Source organism: Lonchura striata, chromosome 1A, assembly GCF_050655825.1.
Source record: "Lonchura striata isolate lonStrDom1 chromosome 1A, ASM5065582v1, whole genome shotgun sequence".
Lineage (NCBI taxonomy): Eukaryota > Metazoa > Chordata > Aves > Passeriformes > Estrildidae > Lonchura > Lonchura striata.
In genome coordinates, this window is record NC_140741.1 from 57,300,268 (window position 1) to 57,325,128 (window position 24,861).

General features: G+C 39.0%; 1 protein-coding gene across 7 annotated transcripts in view; it reads right to left on the minus strand.

The window, feature by feature from the left end:
• TMCC3 (transmembrane and coiled-coil domain family 3) overlaps window positions 1-24,861 on the minus strand; it is a 132,677-nt gene that overhangs the window by 64,850 nt on the left and 42,966 nt on the right. Inside the window, exon 1 of one of the 7 annotated variants that reach the window (XM_085568450.1) lies at window positions 4,969-24,861. The exons of 5 other annotated variants lie outside the window; for them this stretch is intronic. The gene's annotated coding sequence lies outside the window, so the exon portion shown is untranslated. Of the gene's footprint in view, window positions 1-24 lie in introns of all 7 variants that reach the window. One more of the 7 variants, XM_085568449.1, reaches the window with a different exon arrangement.

Sequence of the window (24,861 nt, forward strand, 5' to 3'; positions counted from 1 at the left end):
TGCTCAGAGAAGTTGTGGACTCACCTGGAGGAGACCAGGCTTGATGAGGCTCTGAGAAACCTGGTCTAATAGAAGATGTCACAGATGATTTTTAAGATCCCTTCCAAACCAAACCATTCTGTGATCTTTCTAAACTTGTATGAAGGCAATGACCAAGAAACTGTGTGTTAAGAGAGTCTTAGCTTCTGTCCTCTGCACCAGGCAACAGGAGTGAGGGATGGAAGAGCTGGAAGCCCAGGGTTATGGTGACAGTGCCACCACCTGGAAGGTCTGAGATGGTAACACGGGAAAGGCCCAGCACTTCAAAAAAAGCATAAAAGGCCTTTTAATGTGCCCTCCTGGAGAACAAGCAAGAAGCTGCAGCTTGTATGCAAGGAGCTCCAAGGTTCTCTCCCATAGGATCTAGCATATTAGTTTTGGCTTTGCTATTAATACACATAAGAGAAACAACTAATGTATTTTCAGATGTTGAATAATACAAGATAATAAACTCACATTGTTCAAGCAATAATGCCTCCAATGGTATTTACAGGCTTATGCTAGTACAGTGACTCTTTTTCCTCCTGTATGTGGGAGATTTTCTGGCATTTTATCCTAAAGGCAAGAATTATTTTGCAAAGAACTAATATATTCTTAAACACACTAGGAAAAGTCTGATTTCACTGAATTAAGCAAGATTTTTGCCTCTGATTTAAATTATACTTTCACCCACTTTCTCTGGTACTGTAATAGGGATCTTTCTTATATTTTATGCAGATAAAATCTGACCTGTGGCCTGTGTGAACACGAAAGGAACATAAAAGTGTTGTAAAATTTCACTAAAAGTTTCACTTCCATGTTTGTCCAAACATGTAAAGTGTTTAACCTCTAAAATCCTTTTGATTATAAATGTGAAATGGAAAGAGTACATTCACTTAGAGAATACACTTTTTTTACACATAATTTTATCAAATTTTTAATGCACATACAGTGTTTTCTGTCCAACACTGCAAAGTCTGAGTGATTCAAGGGCTTCAGTTCTACCGTAAAAATAACTACTTGAGTATTTTTAAGAATTTAGCCCCTATCTGCTTAAGTATAAAACTCTCTCAGATTGTCTGTTTAATTCATTGGGAATTAAAGCTCTGACTCAATAGTAGATGAGCTTAAAAAAGCTTAAAATAATTTTCTATTCTGACAATCTGCCCATTTAAATATCTGTCTCCCTCCTTACAGGACTGGATCAGTTTCTGTGGCATATTAATGTAAACTGGTATCAGTTCTGGTCTTTTCTAGCAATGATGTGGTCTTTCCAGCTATGATTTAAGCAGATCTGCAACTGTTCCATGATTAGTCAAGCAATCCTAGCAGCAGGGGCAGAAATCTTTGAAGTATGCAGTAAAAATCTTAGGGCCAGAATTGCTACTGCAGACTTAACATAAGCTGTCCCTATTTATGAGACAAAATTCTGAGCACTGAAAAGGAATGAGTTCAAATGCAATTAACACTCTCTTTAGTGTCTTTTTTAAAAGAAGAGCATTAAGAACAGGTGAAAAAAAGCTAACCATTTGTTGGCAAATGCAGACATTTAATTCACTGCTGTTTGTTTTACAGCAGGTCATTATTCTCATTAATTGCTAAGCTGCTGGCAGATTCCTTGACATTTTGGATGAAAGACCAATCTCAATTTAATAAAGTGATCAAGCAGAAAGAGGTTATAATTCTTTAGGTTAAAAATCTGCCAAATCAATGGCATTGTGCAGACTGACATCATGATAGGCAGTCCATTTTTTAATCAGGGTGACATAATACAGCTCTGGTCTGACCTGACATATAACTGCATCATATATGCATGGCCAAGATTTAGTGTAAATCCAACACAGTGTCTCTCCTGATTCCTCCTACTTAGAAGTTCAAGGTGGGGAGATAGGCAGGAAGGTGCCAGAGGATTTACAGAGGTATGTTTTCATCTGTGAACAAAGAAATTCTATTATTGGATTTAAGGGTACATCTGGCAGCACTAACCATGATACAAGGACATTTAGGTTCATGAGGTTCTAGCTTTTCAGTGACCATCATTCAGAGCTACTAAGAAATTTGTCTAGTATCAGATCTGAGCATATAAATACACTTTTCCAGAGGTGCTCACCAGGAACAGCCTTTGACATGTGAGCAGAACAAGGGGCTCAGACATGTCTCCAGCTCTGAAATGAGACAACTGGTGTATTTTAGACAGACTAAGTGCAATTAGATTTTTCAAACAATGGGGTTTTTTTACAGGTAGTTTATCCTGGAGAAATAGTAACAAATCTTGTTTATTCCAAAGCACACATGCCATGGCAGAAATATCAGACAACAGACATTCATGCTGAACTGAAAAATAAACATGGCAGGAGGATGAAAGGGATAATAGTAACATGTTCTGTGTCCTCTTTGGGTGGGGAAAGTTGGAGTAGGAATTTTTCTTATAGAGACAGAGTTTCAGCACAGCTCAATGAATGCTGAAACACTTAAGTATGTGCAAGGAGAAGGAAATGGGGAAGTGCCCCAAACTTCTGACAGTATGTGCTTTCAGTGTGATCCCCCTCGAAAAGTGAAGTTTTGCTAAACCAAGTAATTGGATTCTGCCAGGCTGAAGTATAATCAATCATGTATTAGTATAGGAAACTGACTATTTCTAGAAAATTAAATTTAAGAAGCAACACAGCACATTGATAGATTCAAAAGCCTAATGACCTTCACACTGAAGTATATTGAATATTATAAAATTTGGGATCTGAGAAGGATTTTGTTAAAATCTCTGCTAAAATTGTACCTCTGAAGATGCAGCAAGATACATTAGAAATTAGCAAGGCATGAAATTGTCTCACAAAGGAAACCACTTTTATGAAACAGTGATAAACAGCACAGGAAAATTACAGATAACAATCAGCATTTTTCTGCTACTTTCCATATACTGCTCTGTTCTAAGTAAATGAATAAGGAACTTTTCTCCTGCCAGTGAAACAAAGAATAAGGAAAATCCTGTGTTATCCTAGTTCACTGTGTCTTGATATATGCAGAGATGAAACGCATAGGGAGATTGCCATCATGGGGCAATCTGAACTGGCAAAGAAGGTCCTTTCTTTGAAGAAAGGCCCTCTGTGATACCTGCAAAGGGTGACCCATTCCCTGAGCAGTCTGTCAATTAATCAAGTCCCTTTTCCACCAGTCGAGAAAGCTTCCTGCTGAGTATGGCATATACTTACTGTTTTTCAAACTTCCACCCTGCTTACTGAGTAGGGCTCTCAGCCTTCAGCTCCTTGATATGGGACAACTGCTCTGGTAAAGTGGGGATTTACTACACTAACTCTGTGCAATGGTTTTCAGGATAAAGTCTAGGAACATCTGAGCTACTGAGACAGATGAGACTAAACTCAATTCACTCTCAAGAGTTAGTAAGTGGGTCAGATGAGAGCATGTGGCAAGTTACATACAGTCGTAACTGGAAAACAAATCTCTATATAGAAGTTAGAATAAAAGCCTGATTTGGGAACTTTTAAGGCTAGAAGTATTGTTAAATAATGCTAATTAACCATTAAAAAGCACACAACACCTGCAAACAGCTCTTCAATAGTTAGATACAGTGAGTAGTTCTACTCAATATCCTTGTGTTATCTGCATTAGTCTCATTTTTTAGCACTGAAAAATGAGGTCTTAAGATGAGACACCCGAAATTATAGACACTTATTTGCAGATGGATTATCAATAGGCATGTGATGAGTTAATGACAAAACTCAGCTGCAAGTCTTTTGAGTCTGTGACTTGGGTTCTTATGTAGTAAAAACTCCCTTCCAGGCATGAGGAAAAGCAGAAATAAGTAAGCAAAATAGACTGATAGATGTTAGCTGATCTGCAGAAGGGTGGAGTATACAAAGCAGTCCTTTGCAAATAAAGCATTTGTAAGGCTCCTCACTCTGATGTCAAAACTCTAACACACACAAAGGGATTTAATTTACCTGAACAGCCACCAAAAAAAAAAGTAACTATAGATGGAGATCTGTGGGGAGCTGAAAGATTACCTCTATCAGTCTTCTACCAGATGAAAGATTACCTCTACCCATCCTTCAGAAGCAGCCAAATGGCTGCTACAAGGGATTCTCCAGCAGCTAAACCTGTCTTCAGCCTCTTCTCAGTTGTTTCCTCATGGATCTCAGGACCCACAAACCCACTGTCCATCTCTGGCTACTTTTGTGCCACATGCTGAGGATTGCTGCTACAAAAGGAAAGTTTCCCACAAGAGCAGCCCAGTGTTCTGTTGAAAAGACTGACACAAACACAAAGCACCTCTCTGATGTCACACTTAGACATAAATTATTCTAGTCGTAACTAGAATCTGCATTGCTGAAATGTCTGTTGTCACCAGCTTACCACTTGTCTGAGTCTTTAAATTAGGCATGGATATGGAGATGACCAGCATCCTTCACCTGACTGTAGTATCCCAGGTTTTCCCAGTATCTTAATCTGATGAAAGCCATAGGTATTTGCCCTTCTAGCAAAATAACCAGCCTCAAGGAGGGTTGGCTTGCTCTCAACATGAACAAATCAAATCCACTAGGAGAAACACCTAAGTATTTTCACATTTTTCCAAGGGAAACAAACTGTTACTCAAATGTCATTGGCTATACCTGGTTTTGAGCAAAACTTAGAGAGTAGACAACTTTCCCAGACGCTTTAAAAACAATCCATGTCAGATAACACATCAAAAATAAACAGTTACCTGTAACACATTTGGTATGGGATTCCTCATTTTACCTGAAGATATCTAATTTTTTGAGAAAAAGAGGCTTCATTCATACTGATACATCTCCCATTATTTTGCTCAATTCTCCTCTTTTCCCTTTGACTTTCTTTAATCTTCACAGATTCAACTGTCTACTTCACACATTCCTACTGGATCCAATATGAAGAACAGACAGTACACCACAAAAATATCTTCCAGACACATACCTAATACAATACCTCCTGCAAATCTCAGTAGAGGCCCAGATCTTCTCTGTTTCTTGGAATTATTAAAGCTTTCGTCACTCTACCCATCAAGTAGCTTTGAAAAAAAAAAAAAAACCCTAACATCTAAGCAGGCACAGCTGACAGCACAGAAGCAAAGACAATGATCAGCCTCTTCCTTTCAAGCCCTTTTTGCATGTCAAATGCAGTTTGTGCCTCTTCTCTTTGACATCCTCCTCTCTAGGCAACCCACTTCCACAAGCACCACACAGTAGCTGGTTGTTGGCAAGCTGAGTGTTACTGGAGAGCCCTAGGAACAGCACATACCTTGTGATAAGATAGAGAGCTGATAAGTAGCTGAAGTGTCATCAGGGGTGGGGAAATCAAACGTTCTGAACAGTAAACACATCTGACTCTAAATGCTCATTTCTCAACTTCTCCTAATTCCAGAACACAGCTTGTGGACTCCATTTGCCTGATAGTCCAAAGAGGACATCATAACCAAAATGCTAAACTGACAGATACATGGTTGTTGGGGCTGTATTTTTTAGTACATGTCACTAAGTCTTAGGTTGGTTGATTGAAGAGATTACATTTGAGTTCTGCACACAATGCTGTCAATTTCCACTTGTATGCAACTAAATTAAAGAAGTGAGACTGCAATAGCAATAAAGGAAATGACTTTATCACACACATGCTCTTTAGGCAACTGCCTTCACATTTCCCCCAGGGTAGGAGCACCCTGCACAGCATTAGACTACAGAAGAGGCTCAGCAATGTGTCAGGCTGAGTAACTCTTAACATAAAACTGTCAGGATGCTCAAGAACTGGATCTAGACTGAAGTTCAGCATCTAAGGCTGTGGCAGAGTTCATGCATATACTTATGATGCTAGAGTAGAGAGAGTGCATGAGTTTCTAATGTATGCCATTCCTCAACCTTAGTCTAATGACTTTCTAGCAGAACATAGACAGCTCCTGAAACGTGTCATTCAAATGATGCACAGCTCTTTCTTGGGATAAAATAATCAGGCTTTTAAAATCAGATAAGAATATTCGCAGCCTATTTAAATCATGTTAGGAAATACCAATTTCAAGTGTGATGCAAACATGGAAATTACAATAACAGCATTCTACTTTATTTCTGTGGAATGCAGGAGTAATTTCACTCTTGACATTTTCTCTAATCAATCAATGTCACCTATTTGGCCATTGCATAAGAATTATACAATATTAACAGCATCCCTTTGGTTTTAATTCCTTATTGTAGGCAGCTATGAAATCTCAAGTGGGTCAGAATATGCAACTACAAACCACTATTGGTAATTTTAGGTTTCGTTCTTGTGCCCCCATAAATCAGAATGCCATCACTCCAACAAGCAGGTGAGAAGTGTCTCAATGCCACCAGGAGCTCTGCCTTGTAAACACTGTTTTCCTAACATTGCGCATTTCTCCATGAAGAACAAGTAAATCCCTATGCTCACTACCAGAGAAGCATTCAGATACTGCTTTCTTGTGTTTTCTTGAAGGGCAGATAAACACTGCACTTCTGTTCAGACAAAGGTTAGGCCAGACCATGACCTTTCCTACACCTAGAGTGAGAGTCATCATGGCACCAGCTGTCTCTACAGTGCAGCTGCACGTGGGCTAAGTAATCAATTTTTGGCAGGGATTGTGTACAGCTGAGAAGTAGGTAGCTTCTTCAACTCCCCATCAGCTAGCTAATAGAGAGATGAGAGCAAGCCATAGCTGGGATCCCACACAGCCTTTCCAAGGGGACCACACTCATTGTGTGTGTTTCCTTAGTGACATTTACTTGTCTGTCACTTATGGTTTGTGTCCTCTTGTGTTCTTGGGTCAGGAGGCCTCAATCACTTGAGAGACTTTGACCCCTTGATATCACTGGGAGAGACGTGTAAGCCTTCCTGCAGGCCTGCATGTAAAACTAAGGGAGGATTCTACTGTCCCATCACAGCCCTAGCAACTATCATGATTTTAGCCAAATTCCCTCACATTTAGTGTTTCTCAAATCTCCCAGTCCTGTAATGATAAAACCAAGTTCTCAGCTTCCATATTCTTTAATACTGTATATTTGTGATTACAACTAAAAGCTGTCATGAATGTCATCTGACACCTCATAAAACAGAAGGCAAAGAGAAAAAAAGTCCTTGTTTTTAATCTCTTTACTTAGGAAGGTCTGATTCGTGGCTGCTATGTACAAAAATTGGCAGAGAAGACGTAATAGAGTTAAATGCAACATTGAAGAAGTTGTACATCCTGCCCCTAAACTTTGATGCAGCTAAAAATTAATTATTATTGTGGAATGTCTTGGCAGAAACAATTCACTCAAATCATAAAGTTCAACTACAGCAGGAATTGGACTCTCTCTACAGCAACCCAAAGATACCATTGACACAGCACAGGCATCTCTTGCTATAGATGATGCTTTTCAAAAGCAAACCTACTTGATTGCTTACATATTTTCTGGCTCTGATTCTGGTAAAAAAAAATAAAAATCAATGAAGCTGATGAAAACAAAGCCATTGACAAAGTCAAGCCCTAAGAGGCAATTAGTCCCAGACATTATTATTGCAATTGCTTGTCTAGTTCCTCAGCACTCCCCTGCTCCCAGCCATTGCGTAGAAACAACTTGCACAAAAATCTATTTAGAGAATTCATTAGTAACAGCCCAAGTTAATTGTGGCCTGAATACAGATCAAAGTTAAGCTTCTAATTAAAAGATGTCAAATTGAACTAGATCCTTAAAATATCTTTATTATATGAATGTGTCTGGGGTATGTATTAATGGCACATTATTTTGGTTTTCTTGCTCTCCGGTCATTATACAAACTGCCTCATTTAAGGCCATTGAAATGAAAATAGCTTTTAGCAACACCATTTTCTAGCAGACACTAGAAAACATCTTTAGCAAAGATGGAAGCAGGGTCTTGTATATTTATGAAAAATAGTTATTTAAGACACTGTAAGCCACAGTTCTAGTTTAAAATACTTCTAAAGGGATTAATCTACAAGACACACCTGTCTGGGAAATAACATCTCTTCTACCAGTCAGGAGATAGCAGGGGGGAAAGGGAAATACATAGCGTGTCCCAGTTCATTTAACCTTTCAGTGAATGCTCCTGAGTTTCTAATGAGTATCCACTTCCACTTTAACAGATAATACTCAACCTTTCTAATAAAACCGAAACTCTGACAAATGCACACACTTTCCATGTTTCCAGAAATGTCTCCATAACATTGATGAGAAATGGATAAAGTTAATAATTTTTTATCAATTGATAATCTGAAAAGTTTTATTGACTTAAATAAAGTCAGGTGTCTGTAAAGCAATTAGGTTAAAGTATTTATGGCTGGAAGTGTTCAATCTTCCTGATAAATTCAGAAGAAACTTCTACACCTTCCACAAAACCAGTGGGAGGATGTAGTATCACTTCCCTTTATAACCAAATAGTTAGTTAGAGGATTAAATGAAAACCAAAAAAATCCAAAATTCACATCAATGTAATAAAAGGTGAAGGAGCTAAAATGACACACTGCTTCCCTGGGGACCAGCCAGCTTGACAGATGTTTGTTGACAGAGATGTATGTATTCCTCCTTCCTCCCATCCCAGACTCCGGAAGGCCAAAGGCTGTTGAACCTTGAATAGTAAAGCTCTGCAGAGAAAGGCTTTGGTCAGAAAGGTTTTTATGAGTGACAGCTCAGCATGGAATTCTGGAGGGGTGGTTTGCACCTCTCCAGCCATGCATCAAGAAACCTTGAGCACAGCCAAACAAGTGCAGCAGGAGGTGACAGAAGCAGCTGTCAGAGACATTGGGGAGTCACCCAGAGTGTTGGGGATGTGAGTAAGGACACTGCCCTGTGTTACTGCCTGATACAATGCTGTTTATTTAAAATAATCTACAAAAATACCTGATTCCATTGCACTTTTTTTCTCCTAACTGGACTGGTTGAAGTGCACAGCCTCTACAGTACAGCTAGGCTCATCTCTTGCAGAGATACCTTCCTGCACATTTCAACACATTGCTGGTATCTATTGACATCTGTGTAAGGAGAGATCTGATGCATTGAGAAAATGAAGCTCATGACCTCTATGTTCAGCCGTTGAATGGTCTGGATAAGATCAAGCACCTTAAAGCCTGTTAAATTTACTTGAATAATGTGAAATGCCAACAATGTGCTGTGAACTCCTGACTCACATGTAGTGCAAGGAGTGGTAAACATGAGCTGGCCAGAAAAAGCTCACCAGAGGTCAGTGGATTTCCCACAGAATAACAGGCAGCAAAGGCAGTTCCACTCAGCTTGAGACATTCTGTCATCTGACAGAATTATACTCTGAGAATATAAAACTCAAAAAAGAAGTTTCTATTCTGCCCAATTTGTTATTTGGTATCTTTGCTATGCTATGTTGATTCTTAGATTTCTTGCAGGGTGTTGTTCTGTCCTAAGGACATTTCCCCTTTCCTTCACAGATATTTCTTGGACATTCTATATTTGCCACAGTTCCCTGGGGACCAGCTGCCACCTGAAGCCTGCCCAGATGGTCAGGACCTAACCTGCAGGGTTAGGAAATGGCTTCATACAGGGAAATGAGCAGGACACAAATGATTCTGTATGAGCTGTTCTTGTTCCTATTTAGAAAAAAACAGTTTATAAACAGAAATTTTGAAAGTAATATTAAAAAGTATATCCTCAGCATTGAAGGGGGGAAGGGGAGCAGACAAAAAAGATTAAGAGGCTTATTTTTGTGGATACAAGTTATGCAATACACTGTGCTGTAGATGTTACTATAATTTTCTCTGATGCCCTTAAGTGTGATCATAACTAGAGTTAGTGAACTACCAGTGTGATCCAAATGGGTAACTCCTATGTGCCTTTAAGTAGTTTGCTTCCTTCATTAAGTACAAGTAATAAATACAGAAAACAAATAAACACAAACAAAAAATCAAATTAAAAAGAAACCAAAATCAAATCCAAACCAAAAAGAACTATGAGCAAGTAAACCTAACCCCAGAACTATCTGCAGAGAGCAATGTTATTTATTGAAATGCTGTGTGTGCCTCAGACAGTAATTCAGTTTTTTTAAAACAGACCAACCAGCCTACTAAATGAGTGTCATGTCATCTCCTACTTGACTGGAAACCACATATATCCATACAGAGTTGCAACACTGCCAGTGAAATTTATTATTTGATTCTATAATGGTAAGAACTCTGGAAAAATTAAATCAGGGAAGAATTAAGCATTTTAAAATACTTGCTCAGAATAAGGGAGAACATTTTCACATAAGGAAGTTTCATGTATATAAGAATTAATAAATACTCAAAGTCCAAGTATTGTGAAAGCTAAGTTCTGTGTCATGGTTCTGCTTAGGCAAGAGAAACTAAGATAAAGAATGTTAACTTTCCATTTCTGTACATAAAGTCCTGCTACTTGCTATCATGTCAATGTGTCCAGTTAAAACAAGCACACTAAAAGTCACAAGTGTAATGAAGTCTTTTTCTAATTTAGCAAATTGCTAAATTAGGTTATTGAAGCCAGAAGACATAAGGCTGTGTGACAGTGGTGAGCAGCCTCACTGAAAAACACATCTGGATCCCATCACACACCATCCTGCTCTGGCCACTGCAAACAAATGGTCCAGCAGATCCAGCCAGTTGTTCTCTTGAAAAATAAGAACAATGAGCTTAAGCACATCTATGTTTTGTCTGTGGCATTAGGGTTTGAGAGAGAATTTCTCTCTCACCGTGTGGATCCCAATCCACTTAGGGTTAACATCAGTATTTTAAAAACCCTAATGAAGAGTCAAGATCCTTCAGTAAGAAAGCAAAACACATATAATATGATTGAAGTAAGATGCTCCATTTGACAGTGCTGACATTGCTTAATTCTTAGTGGAACAACTAAGGAGCAACTCAAAATACAATTAATCAATTAATTGCAAACATCTCTAATGTGGAAGTAACAGCAAATGGTAGCAAGTGAACTCAAAAGAAATAAATACATGAATGAGCAGGTGCTGATTCTTTGTCATATTTTAGAGTTTAACTGAGGCCCCAGTGGACCATGAGTGCAGCCACTGCTTTCATGTAAATAGGACAAGCATATTCAATACATTTTTCCCAAGCCTTGTTTTCATCTGCACTGAGAATTAGCCAATACATTATTTTCTAGTCTTGACATGATCCTGAAGAATTTGCTCAGCTGCATATTAGCCATAAGAAATAGGAAGACTACGTGTGACGCATCTTTTCATGAAGAAATAAAAAAAGAAGTGAAAACTCATTCAGAGAGAATTCAAACACACATATATCACACAAGACCATGGGGAAGGGAAACAACTTCCCAGCTCTCTCCTCAGGATCCCTTCACAGATTAGTAGTCTGCTTGCAGGAGTCCTATCCATTTCCTAATAATCCCTCAGGAGAGACTGTATGAAAGGCAGATACACTTTATGGAAAGAACATATGGGTAATAGATCTCTATGCATCATTAGAAAAAGAGAATATGAATCAATGCAACTAGTAATACAACTCTGTCATACCCTGGCAGCTAGACAGATGGGCTCCTATTAAAGAAATTAGAAGCAGCTGGAGTTGCCTCTGCACAATATTAATCCCCAAATTGTATTTTGTCACAGAACAAAGATAGACTGGCTTGTCATATCCAGTCCTCAATTCTGGAGCTTAGAGGACCCCAACAGGAGTCACCAGCCTTTCACTTTCTAAAACACTCCAGTAGGCTCTTGGTTTCCTCATACACAGCACCTTCTCATGGTATCCAAGAATGTCCAGCCATTGAACTAACACTGTAAGTGCACCACTAAACCCTCTCCCCAAGTGCCTATCTACATGTCTTCTAAATACCTCCAGGGATGGCGATTCAACAATTTCCTTGAGCAGGTTGTTCCAGTGTTTGACAACCCTTTCATCGAAAATATTTTTTGTAATAGCCAATGTAAACCTCCTCTGGTGCAACTTGAGGTTGTTTTCTCTCAACCTACATACTTTGAAGAGGTCAGTCCCCACCTGGCTACACCCTCCTTTCAGGTGGTCTTAGGGAGCAATAAAGTGTCCCCTGAGGCTCCTTTTCCCCAGATTAAACAATCCCAGCTCCCACAGCCATTCCACATGATATTTGTGCTCCAGGCTCTTCACCAGCTCCATTGCCTTTCTCTGGACATGCCCAGCACCTCAATGTCCTTGAAGTGAGGAGCCCAGAACAGGACATAGGATTTGAGGAATTAAACCAGTGCCAAGTACAAGGGGTGATCAGTGCCTTTGTCCTGCTGGCCACACTATTGTTGATACAAGCCCTGTCAGCTGCAATTCAAGATGGGGATGAGGTAGCATGAGGCATGGAAATATCTGACAGCTGGGATACATATACACTGTGTACATACATATACAAATACCCTAGCTGGTATACACAGCTTCCAGAAATTTGGAAAGAAGCTGGTAGATTCAGCACACATGGTAAGCAGGCTGTGCAGTAGGGGAAGTAAGTAGTTATATTAATTACTGAGACATCTCGCTGAGGCCTAGAAATTTGACATTTATGGAATTTAGAAATTAAACACTAAAAGAGATGATGATCTGCAGCAGTATCTCCTAACAAAGTTAATAAGTTATTTATTTCCCCAAAAAGAAGTGATATTTCCAAAACTAACTCAAAAAAGCTCAGTTTAGTTATTAGCTTAGTTTTGTAGGAGGGTTTCTCTTCTGCTTTTCTGTGGAAGGCAGAGAGCTCAGTAATCAGAGTGGAAAACTGACCTCATAAAGGTTTCTGTTCTGTTAGCTTCAGTTCCTTGTTGAAGAAAGGCAATTTTTCGTTCTGGTGAACAACCACATCAGTATTTCAGGCCTCTGCATGAGTTACCACAGGACACTTTTAAGAGTGGTATAAGTGTCTCTCATTTACCCACGGAGGAGGCTCATGTCCACACCCAGAGAAATGAGACTGTAATCACTATAACTGGAGGTGCTCAGGAGGGTCCTGCCTGCATTTTCACCAAATCTCTTAGAATACATTTGTCTTTTATGAGTGAACGTCACAATGTTCAGCCATAAATACTGGCTAACTGGTATCTTCATAAATCTGCACTAACTGTTCCAAAAACAGCTTTTCACAGGAATGAATTAAGCTTCATAATATTCCTGAGACTTAAGCAAAAATTTGCCAGCCAGTATAGGTAGAACAATAACACATTTCATAGAAATTTGTTGTTGACACCTCTGAATGCTATCAAATATTAAAAATAATTAAAATTTATTGCAACATCATAACTGGTTAACACTACCCTCTCACTCCCAGAATTTTTTCAAAATAAAGCATTTCAAGCATTTCTCTTGCTATGAAAATTTTTCCCCAGCCCTAGCTTTATTTTAGGGTGAATTCCTATTTGTTTTCTGATCCTATTTCTATCCTACTTTGTGATGGCTTGCTTAGTTTGCATAGGCAGAAAATATCCATATTGTAGGTAGCCTCCTGAGTTCTGTTTTTCTAGTTCTGTTCCCTCATCCTTTTTCTTATGTAAGTATTTTCTAAGATTCTAAAATTGCAGATGAAAACTGCCAAAGTTTCTAATTTAGATTTAATTACCTCTCATTCAACCTGCATCTATAAGTAGACCAGTCTGCTCTCTGGGATTCTGAAGTACTAAAAGTTTCTCCTTCAAAGACTGTATCTTTAATAGCTATATGGTTTTTCTTCACCAGGCTCAGTGAATCTAGTATATCTAGAGGTGTAAAAGAAAGCAAGTTCTCTTTAATGGTAGTGCTGAGAAAGAAAAAGACAAAACATATTCATTTGTGAAAACCTAATGGCATTCAAAAAAGATCTTTGAAATATGAAGTTGACACTTAGGCTGCACAGTCTGTGATTAATATTAACAGGGACTCAATGATATTACTGCCACCAGAGGGCTAAAGTTTTACTATTCAAAGAGAAGATATAGGTTGAGACACCTCATACATTAGCAGTATGATTCAGACACAGCACATGTCCTAGTTTCTACACAAATTTTCATTAAATCAAACTTCCAAGCTTATGCCTTATGGAGGGCCAACAACAGGATCTTTCTCCGTAAGACTTTACGAGAATTTAGTTCACTGACAAAGAGTTCACAGTTTCTGCTGTGACGGATGTTACCTGCATAACCTGTTTGCATGCTGAATATCTGATTTTGTTCCAGACTAAGTGTAAATCCACTCCCTGGCCCACAGGCAAGGCAAGAACTTAGCATTTCAAGATTCCAGGAGGACATATTGACCAGAGCCATTCAGCCTGGGACTGGACCACAGTCTCCACCTAAAGATAAGTTTGTGTAAATACCAGCTAACTGGTATCTCCATAAGTCTGCACTAACTATTCTAAAAAACAGCATTATTTTATACTCAGCATCCTGAGTACAATTGATGATGAGAGAAATAAGCTGTGCGACAAAACCTTGAACAATGTCATATCTAAAAATAGTCAGCAGTTCAGACCAGTGGAGTAATAGCACTTAATATTGGTACTAATTACAGGCCAACAGATTGCAGGCCAATTGCAGACCTTGGAGCTAAGAGCAGATTTCTGAAATGAGCCAGAACAAGATGTACTCAGAAAGACAAAACACTCTTGGATACTATCAAGAAGATAGCTGCATCAGATCAGCCTCATACTGAGATGCAAGGAGAACCTCTTAAACCATTAATAAAGCTGCAGTACCTAATTACTTTTAATAGCCCTTGATATGAACACCAGTGCCAAAGTGCTTATAAATAAGACTACTCAGTGATTTTCAGGGGCCAACACTGGGCTCCACAATGCTAGACCTCCATTTATTTACAGGATCAGGCAGGCTAACACAAAAGCACAGCTAATAACTCATAATACAGAGTCACCTGCCACATCAGGGATCATCTTCCCAGAGCTGCTCATTAACTACCAACAGAGCTTCAGCAAACAGGTCAGAGTGCTCTGTAATTAGAAAAACACTGCATCACCATGCACTGAATCATGGTAACACAGCACACACAGAGAGGAAAGGTTTAAAAGTGCCCTTTAGCACTCTTTGCACAGGAGATGAAGGGAACAGAGCTGGGAGTACCATGGGAAGGCAGAGATCCTTCAAGAGAGGAGTGGGAATGAAAAAGGAGACTTGAATAGACCTTGAAAGTCAATCAAAGATGGGAAATCATGGCAAAGTGCATTTACCAGGAAACTAGGTAAAGAGAGTGCTCCTGAAACACAAGAGGACAGTCAGCCGTCTCAGAGGAGGAGCAAGATCAAATCAAAGGGTGAGAAGAATGCAAGAAATCATGTCCTGAAACAAGTAAGCTTCTACAATGCTTGGCTGCACCCAGGAAGAGGCACATCCTGGAATACACTTTTTTTTGGGCTGTCCATACTTCTCCCTGCCATTCTTGCTCTCGGGAACAGCAAGATAAAATTTGTGTTGAAAAGTCACATGCTTTTGCCTAGGTGAGCAGGACCTGCCATGATCTGCCATGCTTCCCAGAACAAAGAAAAACATGTCCTGGACTTCTGCTTACTTTTGCAAGGAACTTGGTCAGAGGCTACCACTAAAGCAGTATTTTTGGTAGATGCTGAAGGATATGGAAATAAAAAAGGATAATGGTTAAAAAAAAGTATTGCATTCACCTGAATTAAGAAAATGGCACTTACTGTTACTATCCATCAAACATTCCAGTTGTGTTTTTCTTATTTTATAATGTCACTTTCCAGCCCCTGTACCTTCATTTCTGTGAGGGCACTACTGTGGGATTGTCAAAATCCCACAGTTCTCAAGCTTTTCTAAAGTTATCGTAAATGCATTACAAAATTGCTGGGTATGACTTTAGAGGAGGGAAAATGAGATACACAAATAACAGCACCATAATATCCACCAATTTTGGTTTAATTTTGACAGAACTTCATACTTTCATAGCACTTAATACATTTAAAATGCATCTTTAATCAATATGTTTTCCAGTGGGATCACTCATTTCTTCTAAATAAATTTTCTAATGAAATAGAAAATTCTCTGGAGTAGTCTAGCCTACTGAATTCCCATGTCTCATATGTGGGAAATCTTGGTGATTGTCAGCTCTGACCTACGTTGTTCAAACATTTTTTTTATGCTTAAGCTTTTCCCAGAATTAAGGCTCCCACCCATTCGCCTTTTGCATTCAAAGCTGGTCTAGAAGTAACTGCATGCCCAAAGAAAAGGTATCTTTGCCCTCCTCCTGTGCTAGGCACACTAGCACAGCATGCTGTGTCTCTCAGTACCCAGCATCTCCAGCTGCCCCCATAGGAATAGAGACTCACCAGCACTATGTGGGTAATTTCTTAACATGTAGGCCAGCAAAGGACAAGGGCTGAATGGATATTTGTGTTTCTGGATTCATGTTTAGAGCAGAGGGGAGTCTGAAGGCAAATTTGGGAGCCAAATCCCTTCCCCAAGCTTGTCAGATGGAAGCAAAACAATCACAGTCACATGCTCCATCCTTTATTCCTTACAAGAACAAAAACTATTTTTGTCATGTATTACAAAAAGTTTTATTATTTTTCCTCAAAAGAAACCAGGTCCTATCTGCCCACTAGACTACTGTCAAAGTCCAGCAAACAGAGAGGGCCAAACTATTTGCTTTAATCTTGCCCTCAAAATAGATTAACTCTTTCTCCCCACTCAAATTCTAGACAAACAATTCAGCCCAAGTCAGATATTCAGAATTATCATCTCCGCTCAGACATTTAAAGAGTTGTAAACTTATTATTATAAATCCTTCCAACACACTATTCCAGCTCTCATAACTTCTGGCCCAGTATCCAGATCAGTGTCATCAGATGAACATATCACCTGTCAGTGGAAAAATAACAATGCCAAACTTGAAAGTTTTTAGCTCTCCTAGAGAATACGTGAAATGGGATCTCAGTACATCCAACAGCTCAAGAATCAATATAAGATGAATGAAGAAAGCCATTTTCTTTGGATCAGTATCAGTTTTCAAACAGTTGACATCAGCAATTCTGCTACTTGCCCCAAAATATCACTTGTACAGAATGTAACTACACCTGCACTCTAAAAAATTAGAAAGGAAATAGAGTACAGCTGGAGCTAGTCATAATACGGAAAAGTAGATAAATAATGAAGAAATGCTAACCTTACCCCCCTTCCTGTGCCCACTAAAATTTGAAATATGTCTAGTGGTCCTTTCTGTACTATATTTAATAGGCCTTTTTCCATTACATTAATTTAAAATACTACATTTGAATTCTGCTCATGGAAAATCTTCTCCCCTCATTGAGCACAATGGCATATATTGAAAACAAAATCAGAACTTGACAGTGAAAGTCACACTTCAATTAAAGCCTTTTTTTTTTTTTGTTACAAAGTAGGATATTTGCATCTTGTAAGTGGAGGCAGAGCCATTTTCTTTTTGTGCACTGTTCTGCAAGTATTCTTGAATCTATGAGACTTAGTTTGCATTAATTTAGTGTGGCAATTCTCATAAGCAGAAATTACTTATGTGGTCTTATCTACTGCTGAAACAGGAAAAAAATGAACATTATGATGTTTTTCATGTACACCAAGACCAGTGTTAGAAGAGAGTATGATGTTTCCTCAGCTGTGGTCAGGACTCGGGTTACAGCCTGCCCTCAAATCACATTCAAAACTGTCTGCAGCAATCATCTCTCAACACATGAGGGGACTCATAGCTAGCAGAGTAAGAAATGTGATTTATGGAATACAAACACCACAAGGCACCATTTACTCTTATTTTATTCCACTTCATATCTCCTAGGTGAAAAATGATATTCTATGCCATCCAGTTTATTGCTGGAGTCAGGCCACACTAATAGCAATGACTAACCCATCAAATCAGTGTCCACTTACTCCAATTAATAAAGTAAAGAGATACAAACCTAGGATCAGAATGGAAGATAAAAACTAAATGGAAAAACATCATATAGAAAAGTGATGTTCCTCTATCAAAAGAGTATTTATTAATAACAGAGAAAAAAAATTCCAAGCTGTTCAAAATCAATTCTGTAACAAATTCATACAGCATGTTCCTAGCAATTCAGTCAGACTCACTGCCCCTCTTACTCTTGAGGAAAACTCTTGAGAAGTGCATTGCTGAAGGGTCTTACAGCTCCACAAGAGGACATTGGTGTGGATTGTCATTTTGCAAAGGTGAAGCAAATATTATGCCCAGAAAAATGCAGAATTGTTCTAAAGTCCCTGAAAGAACATCTGTGGAAGTGCTCAAGGCCTGACTGGATGAGGCTCTGAGCAATGTGGTCTAGTGGAAACCACTATGTGATTCTATGAAAGATAGAAAGATGGTGGAAAATTATATTTCCATAGTTCTTTAGAAACTGGGAGAGAAACAACTTGCCCCAGACATCACCCATCACCAGAAATGTAAGGACCAGGAAGGGAATTTCCATTTTCAGAGTATTATTGCTGTGTTTAAGTCTAAAACTAACTTCTCAGTGCTCTGGAGCATGCCCCTGGCACAAGCAAGATGGTCTCAGGTGGCCAAGGCAAGAGTACCAACACACTCAGAGCAGCTGTGTGCCTGCAAGGACTGTCAAGTCAAAGCCAAGCTTTGCTGATCCCTGTTTCACCCTCCCTTTGCCTTGTGCCTCTCCCGTCACCTAGAGACACAGGCTACATCCAGCATGAGAAACCCCTCATTATCTTGCTTGCAGCAGTGAAGAGAATCCTAAAACAAGGTATTAAGCTCAGAAGTCCAACTTATTTGTCTATTTTTTTTTTTTTAATTATGATGAGTAATAACTTCAAGTCTCTGTCTCATTACAAAGACACAGAGAAGCCTGGTGCAGGCTTCTTAATGGAAATGCAGAGCTGAACAACATGTTTGTCAATTAGAAAACCCCCTAGTAGAGGGTCTGACTCTTAAAGTAATGAAACTATTATGGTTAAATCTTGTTAGCTATAACACTGTGGCATTTCCAGTCTAGGACAAGACACTGTGCCTGGCACGATGCATTGAACACAAAACAATCTAGTGGCTCTCTCTGGGGGAGAGAGAGCTGTGGCCTAATGCCTGACCCTACTGCTGCTCTTTAAAACATGCAAGTAAAAGTTATTTTTATATTAAAATTTGCAATGATAACAGGAACAGCTATTTCTGCTATCAGAAGGAATGCAGGCTCCCCTCTGTGCTTCAAGGAGTTCACCCTGCCCAGAAGATGGAAATACAAGAGGAAAGCATCATAGCTGGTCACAGGTTTTCACTTCTGGCAAGTATTGCTGGAAAACCAAAGCAGAACTCACCCTGTCTCCAATACACAAGACAACTGCTTTTTTTAAACAGCAAGAGCAGACCCTGACCTGTGCTAGCCTGAGAAAAGGAAGGGGATAAAACCAAGAACAAAACTCCATGGAAATGCAATAATATCATGTCCCCAAAAGTCAGCTCAAGTTTTCCAAATGAGATGTAGTGCAATCTGTCAGCACAGAATGTAACTAAGAGTGAGGGTTCCAACTGAAAGAGGGAGCATGAGCCTTGGGGAAGAAAGCTCTACCAAAATGTGGGACACTTTCCTTAGGCAGCTGATGAAGGCTTCTTTATTGAAGCAATGTGAAAAGAATCACAAATACTGTAGGAAAATTCACAGTTAACTCAGAGTGATGAAGAATATGATTTCTCTATCTCTTAACATCTCTAACCTAAAATCTACCAGCTGGTAAAGGCAAAAGGATCAAGAAATGGAATCCAGTCTAGAAAAGACATAAGAAGGTAACCAAAATGCTTTCATCTTAGTTCCAAACTTTGAAAAAATATGGTTCTTTTTTTCCTCAGGCCATGTATGCTATTATTTTCCATGTCAAGTACTTGTGCATAACTTTCAGCTTAGCAGTGCATGAAAGCAATAGCAGAGGTTGTTTTTGGAGGTAATGATACACAACCCATGCCACTACACAGAGACACACCTATTTCTAAAAGCACTAGTCATAAAACTGAGAAAAAACAGGAAGTAAGTAACTTTACATAATTTGGTATTTAAAAGAAAAAGATCCAATCAAATTTCCTCAAGGTTTTGGGTACCTTCATGCGCTACCACAGACAAAAATCCAAACTAAACAAAAACCCCATAATCTGAGACTATTCTAGAAACAGGAGATTTTTAATGCAGTCTGAACACTTTCATAGCATATCATATTGATAAATTATAAATGCATACAGTTACCACTACCTTCTACAAATTTTTTATCTAGAAGGCACAAAAGGGTCAAAGTACTGTAAGTACAGATGGTCTGGATAAGTGCCCATAGTTTTCTGTTTCCATTTTTTCAAATAATGAAAACTGAATGGAAAATTTTTCAGGGACAAAGAATGCAAAAAGTCACTATTATTAGCAACATCAACTAAATCCTGCTTCTCCAAAAGGTGGACTCCATTCCTCTTACAAACTTCTTTCTTTCTGCCTCCCTGTTTAACAAATGCTACAATCAGTTGGTCAAGTCATCTCAACTACATGCAACACTGCCTGAAGCCTGTAACCAGAAAACAAGAAGAAAGCAGTGTTTTCAATAGCTTAGAACTGGTGTAAATTCACAAGGCCTAAGTGGTTGACACTATTAGGTTTTTCATTTTCCAGAAGACAGATAAATATGCAAGTGGGTGCCAGGGGCAGGAACTTCATCATTTCAATATTAGCTACTTTTTTCCTGTCATAACAGAAAAAAAAAGAACATTCTTCCTCAGTAGTCCAGATCATCTTCTCTCACAGGAAGATGCCACCAGCTAGGATACAGTCATTCAGAGGTATTTCCTTACACCTATTCAAAGTAATCAACAATGAAGGCAGTAAGAAACTGCGGTGGTGAAAGCCCTGTTTAAGCATTCACATTTATCTGCCAGTGGATTACTTTCTTTTTCTCAAGTATTTTCTGACAAGGCTAAAAATAGTTTAGTGATGAAAGCCATTAATAATGGAATGAATTGTGTTGTGGATTTGGTGTCACATTAACTGTATAAAGAAACAACAGCACAACAATACTGCATCGCCTGTTGAACTCGAAATAACATCTAATTGACATGACAAGGGTTTGCGTTAAACTCTGTGCTGAGGCAGTCCATTGGCCTTTCTGACAAACAACTGCTCCATTTTTTGGTGTTTTCCCATTCACTGAAGCACAGATATTTTAGGTCAGGAAACACTGCAACACACATTCCTGATCTCCTGCACCACATGAGACATAGAAGTCATTCAGGAATCCCTGCAGTGAAGAGATAACTATTTCTGAGACTCATGAAGAAACACTGATGTCAGGAGTTTATAGAAGAAGCAAATCCCAGGCCTGGTTATGATTTGCATTAAGATTGGCCTCCATTCAGGATTTTTTTTTAATAGTTGGAAGATGCAAGAATCAATTCCTCTCCTTTCCAGGCAGGCAGCTCATGCTTTGTGGTCCAACCTCTTACTCTTCAACACAGATTCTCCAAGGGGCTAAGTGCAAGGAGAAGGTAAAATTTCCAGTATGCTGATATTTCAGACTTAAGTCATTACATTAATCTCAATTTTTGGTAGTAGAAGGCTAGAGAATAACCCAGCATACCTCTATCTCCCACAGAGGTATGAACAGATGTACAGTTTTATGGACAAGGCTTCAAAGCCAGATGGGAGCTGCTGCCTTTCAGATGGAGTTACAAACTCCAAACTGAAAATAAATGCTACAGTCTCAGTGTTCTCAAGAGTAACCATGTTAAGTCAGAGGAAGCCAAGAGAAATTGCTCACTGATATTTGTTATGATGATGATGTTACAATGGATTACTTGTAAGTTCAAATACAAGTCAGGTTAGTTTCTCTCCAAGGATTTCAGAGACCCGCTTTATCTATCTGTTTTTAACACACATGCTGCATTTTCCACTATTATGGCTAATGACCCCTTTCTGTGGATTGAAACATTGTTTCTTAAATCTCCTTCTACAAAAAAAAAAGAATGGATGACCTTAGAAAGAACTGAGACCTTGCAGCATTCCCCCTTGTATGTCAGATGTAGGAGAACCCTAGCATGTCATCCACAATGCTGGATAAAGACCCCTTACTACAGGTGCAGTGCACTACCTCTACTCTTAGAATCATAGAATCATTTTGGCTGGAAAAAAACTCCAAGATTATCAAGTCCAACCATTACCCGGACACTGCCAAGTCCAGCACTGAACCATGTCCCTAAGAGCCACATCAACACATTTGTTTGACTACCTTCAGGGATAGTGAGTCAACCACTTCCCTGGGCAGCCTGTGCCAGTGCTTGACAACCCTGATGCAACCCGAGGGAATTTCCTCTTGTTCTGAGATTCTTATACAGATGGGGAGCTACATATACATGAGCAGCTGAAACATGGAAGGCAAGCCCAAGTCTCACTGTGTTCCAGCCCACAGGCACACACATTAAAAATACCAAACCACACCATACAGCCATCTTCTGGAACTGACTTCCCAGGTTATTCCTACCTGATACACTGAATAAGAATGAGATACTGAAGCCCACACATTTAATCCCCGAGTGGGTATTATTTTGTGGAACCTGAGCTTTCTGCAGTCTTCTGACAGGATCACTGGTCCTGTCATGACACTGTCCTGTGTGGCACCACAGGAGAACTGCATTTAAAGAAACAAAACCATAGGGAAAAGTGCAAAATACCATTACAGTGTGTTCAACAAACAACAGTCATTAAATACCCCAGTTTATTCAAGAGGATAGATGAACCAACAAAAATGTGTTTGTCTAGGATCTGTCCTTGGGCCTCTTTATCTGTGTGCTCCCAAGTACAGCAGTGCACTGAATTGCAGGGACAGATCCCACCAGACTCCAGACTGTACAAACACTGCACAGCCCCAGACTGTCAGAAGCAACATCTATTTTGCTAACATATCAACAGAGACTAATGACAGCAATATCTAACAGGGAGGAAAGTTCCCTGAGGATCCCACAAGGAGCAGAGAAGAGCACAGTTAAAGTATTAGCAGGAGGCCTTCTTTCAAAGTACCCCTGAGGTGCCTGAGTTTTTCACCAACGAACTGAAGCCTGATGCTTAGATACCAACAATAAGAAAAATATCCTGCAGTCCCAGAAGAAAACCAGTCATACACATCCCCTTAACTTCATCATTTGAGTTATCTTGTGTGCGTTTTTCTACACTATTTAAAGGCTAGAAATCATCTTTGTTTAAACAGGCTGTAAATTGTCTTATTTACATCACTACATGGTGGCTTTTGTATATTTAAAACCCTTTGATTGCCAGTGGCTATTAGGTACTGACCTGAGCTGTCCTTGTTTAAGATTCAGATACCTGTATTTAGGCAAGGAGTACCCTGGGCCAGGCAGTCAGTCCCAAAATACAGCACCATAGAGTAGGAATTCCCACTGATTGCCCAACTCCCAACATTGTGCTGCTTAGCACATTTAAAAAAAAAAAAAAAAAAAAAAAACAAACAAAACAACAAACAACAATAACAAAAAATACTATAACCAAAAATACATTTTAGAAAATTTATTGTGCCTGTCTGTTTGTTTTCTACTTCCGGTATTGTTTCCCCATTCAGTTTTCCCAGCTCTTATCCACATAATATCAGCTAATTTCTGTCCTCTCTATGCATATGCTGCCCATGTAAACTCTTACTATTCCTAATTAAGTTTGCTTTACAAAAATCAGCCTTCCTCTAGCCACAAAATATATTTGTTACAGATGACCACACAGTCAGGGGATAATTATTGGAAATAAAACTTTTTCCACTTTCATGTCATGTCTTCCATTCTGCAAAAGAACTGAACCATTGAAATGGCAGGTTACTGCAGTCCCAACTGCTATTCAGAATCTAAAGAGTCACTAAATCCAGAAGAAAATCTTATTTTGAAGAAATCTGTTGCCTTCTCTTACAGTCAATACAATAAGAATACACTTATGGTATAGAGTATCCTGGCTATTATATCAGAAAAGAAAATCATCCCACTTTTAAAGAAAAGATGACAACTTTTAGTAATTTAATTTGCTTTAAAAATTAATGTTCACTAAAACAGGCAAAGACTGTTCATAAATTTATACGACTCATTTATACCACTGAATTCTGTATGTGGGCATTTGAGTCAGCAACAGTAGAAGTGATTTCCTGGCCAACTTTTCACAAGCATATAATATTAAAGTCATAAGGTGAATCAACTGCTAACTCGACCAATGAAAACTAAAACTATGCCCTGCAAAACATGAGATGGGTGAGGAATATGACAAATATATTTGGAACGTTGCAAATACAAGTATTTCCCTGTTTTTCCAAAACAAAGGACAATTGTAAGTTATGTAGAATCACAGAATATTGAGTTGGAAGAGAACCAAAAGGATCATCAATTCCAACTCCCTGCTCTTTGCATGACTACTTAACACTGAACGACATGACTACAATGGTGGTTACAGTAAGAGCTGCAAGCAAGAACTACAAAAATACTGATTAACCTATTTTCTGATCTTTCATAAACTTCAAAAGTAGAACAACTCCAGTAAATACTGATATTATCACAGACAGCTCATGTCATCTAATTAATCACTGGTAGTTATTACTGCCAAACTCTTGACATTTAGGATACAAATACTCCATCCTACGTTACCAGTCACCTCTGCAGGCTGACTACCACTTGTTTAGCATATGCACAGCGCAGCTTGCTGTTGTGGAAGTGAAGAGGGCAGAAGACAATTCAAGCTACAGTGCTTGAGCATCTGGAAAATATCTTTACTTGTAGACTGCCACCGCAGCTGACCATCTAGTCCTGGCTGGAAAAGCAAATAACAGCACTATCTAAATACAGTTAAGTTTTACTCAGGAAGGTAACAGTATTCCTTAAGCAATCCAGAGTGA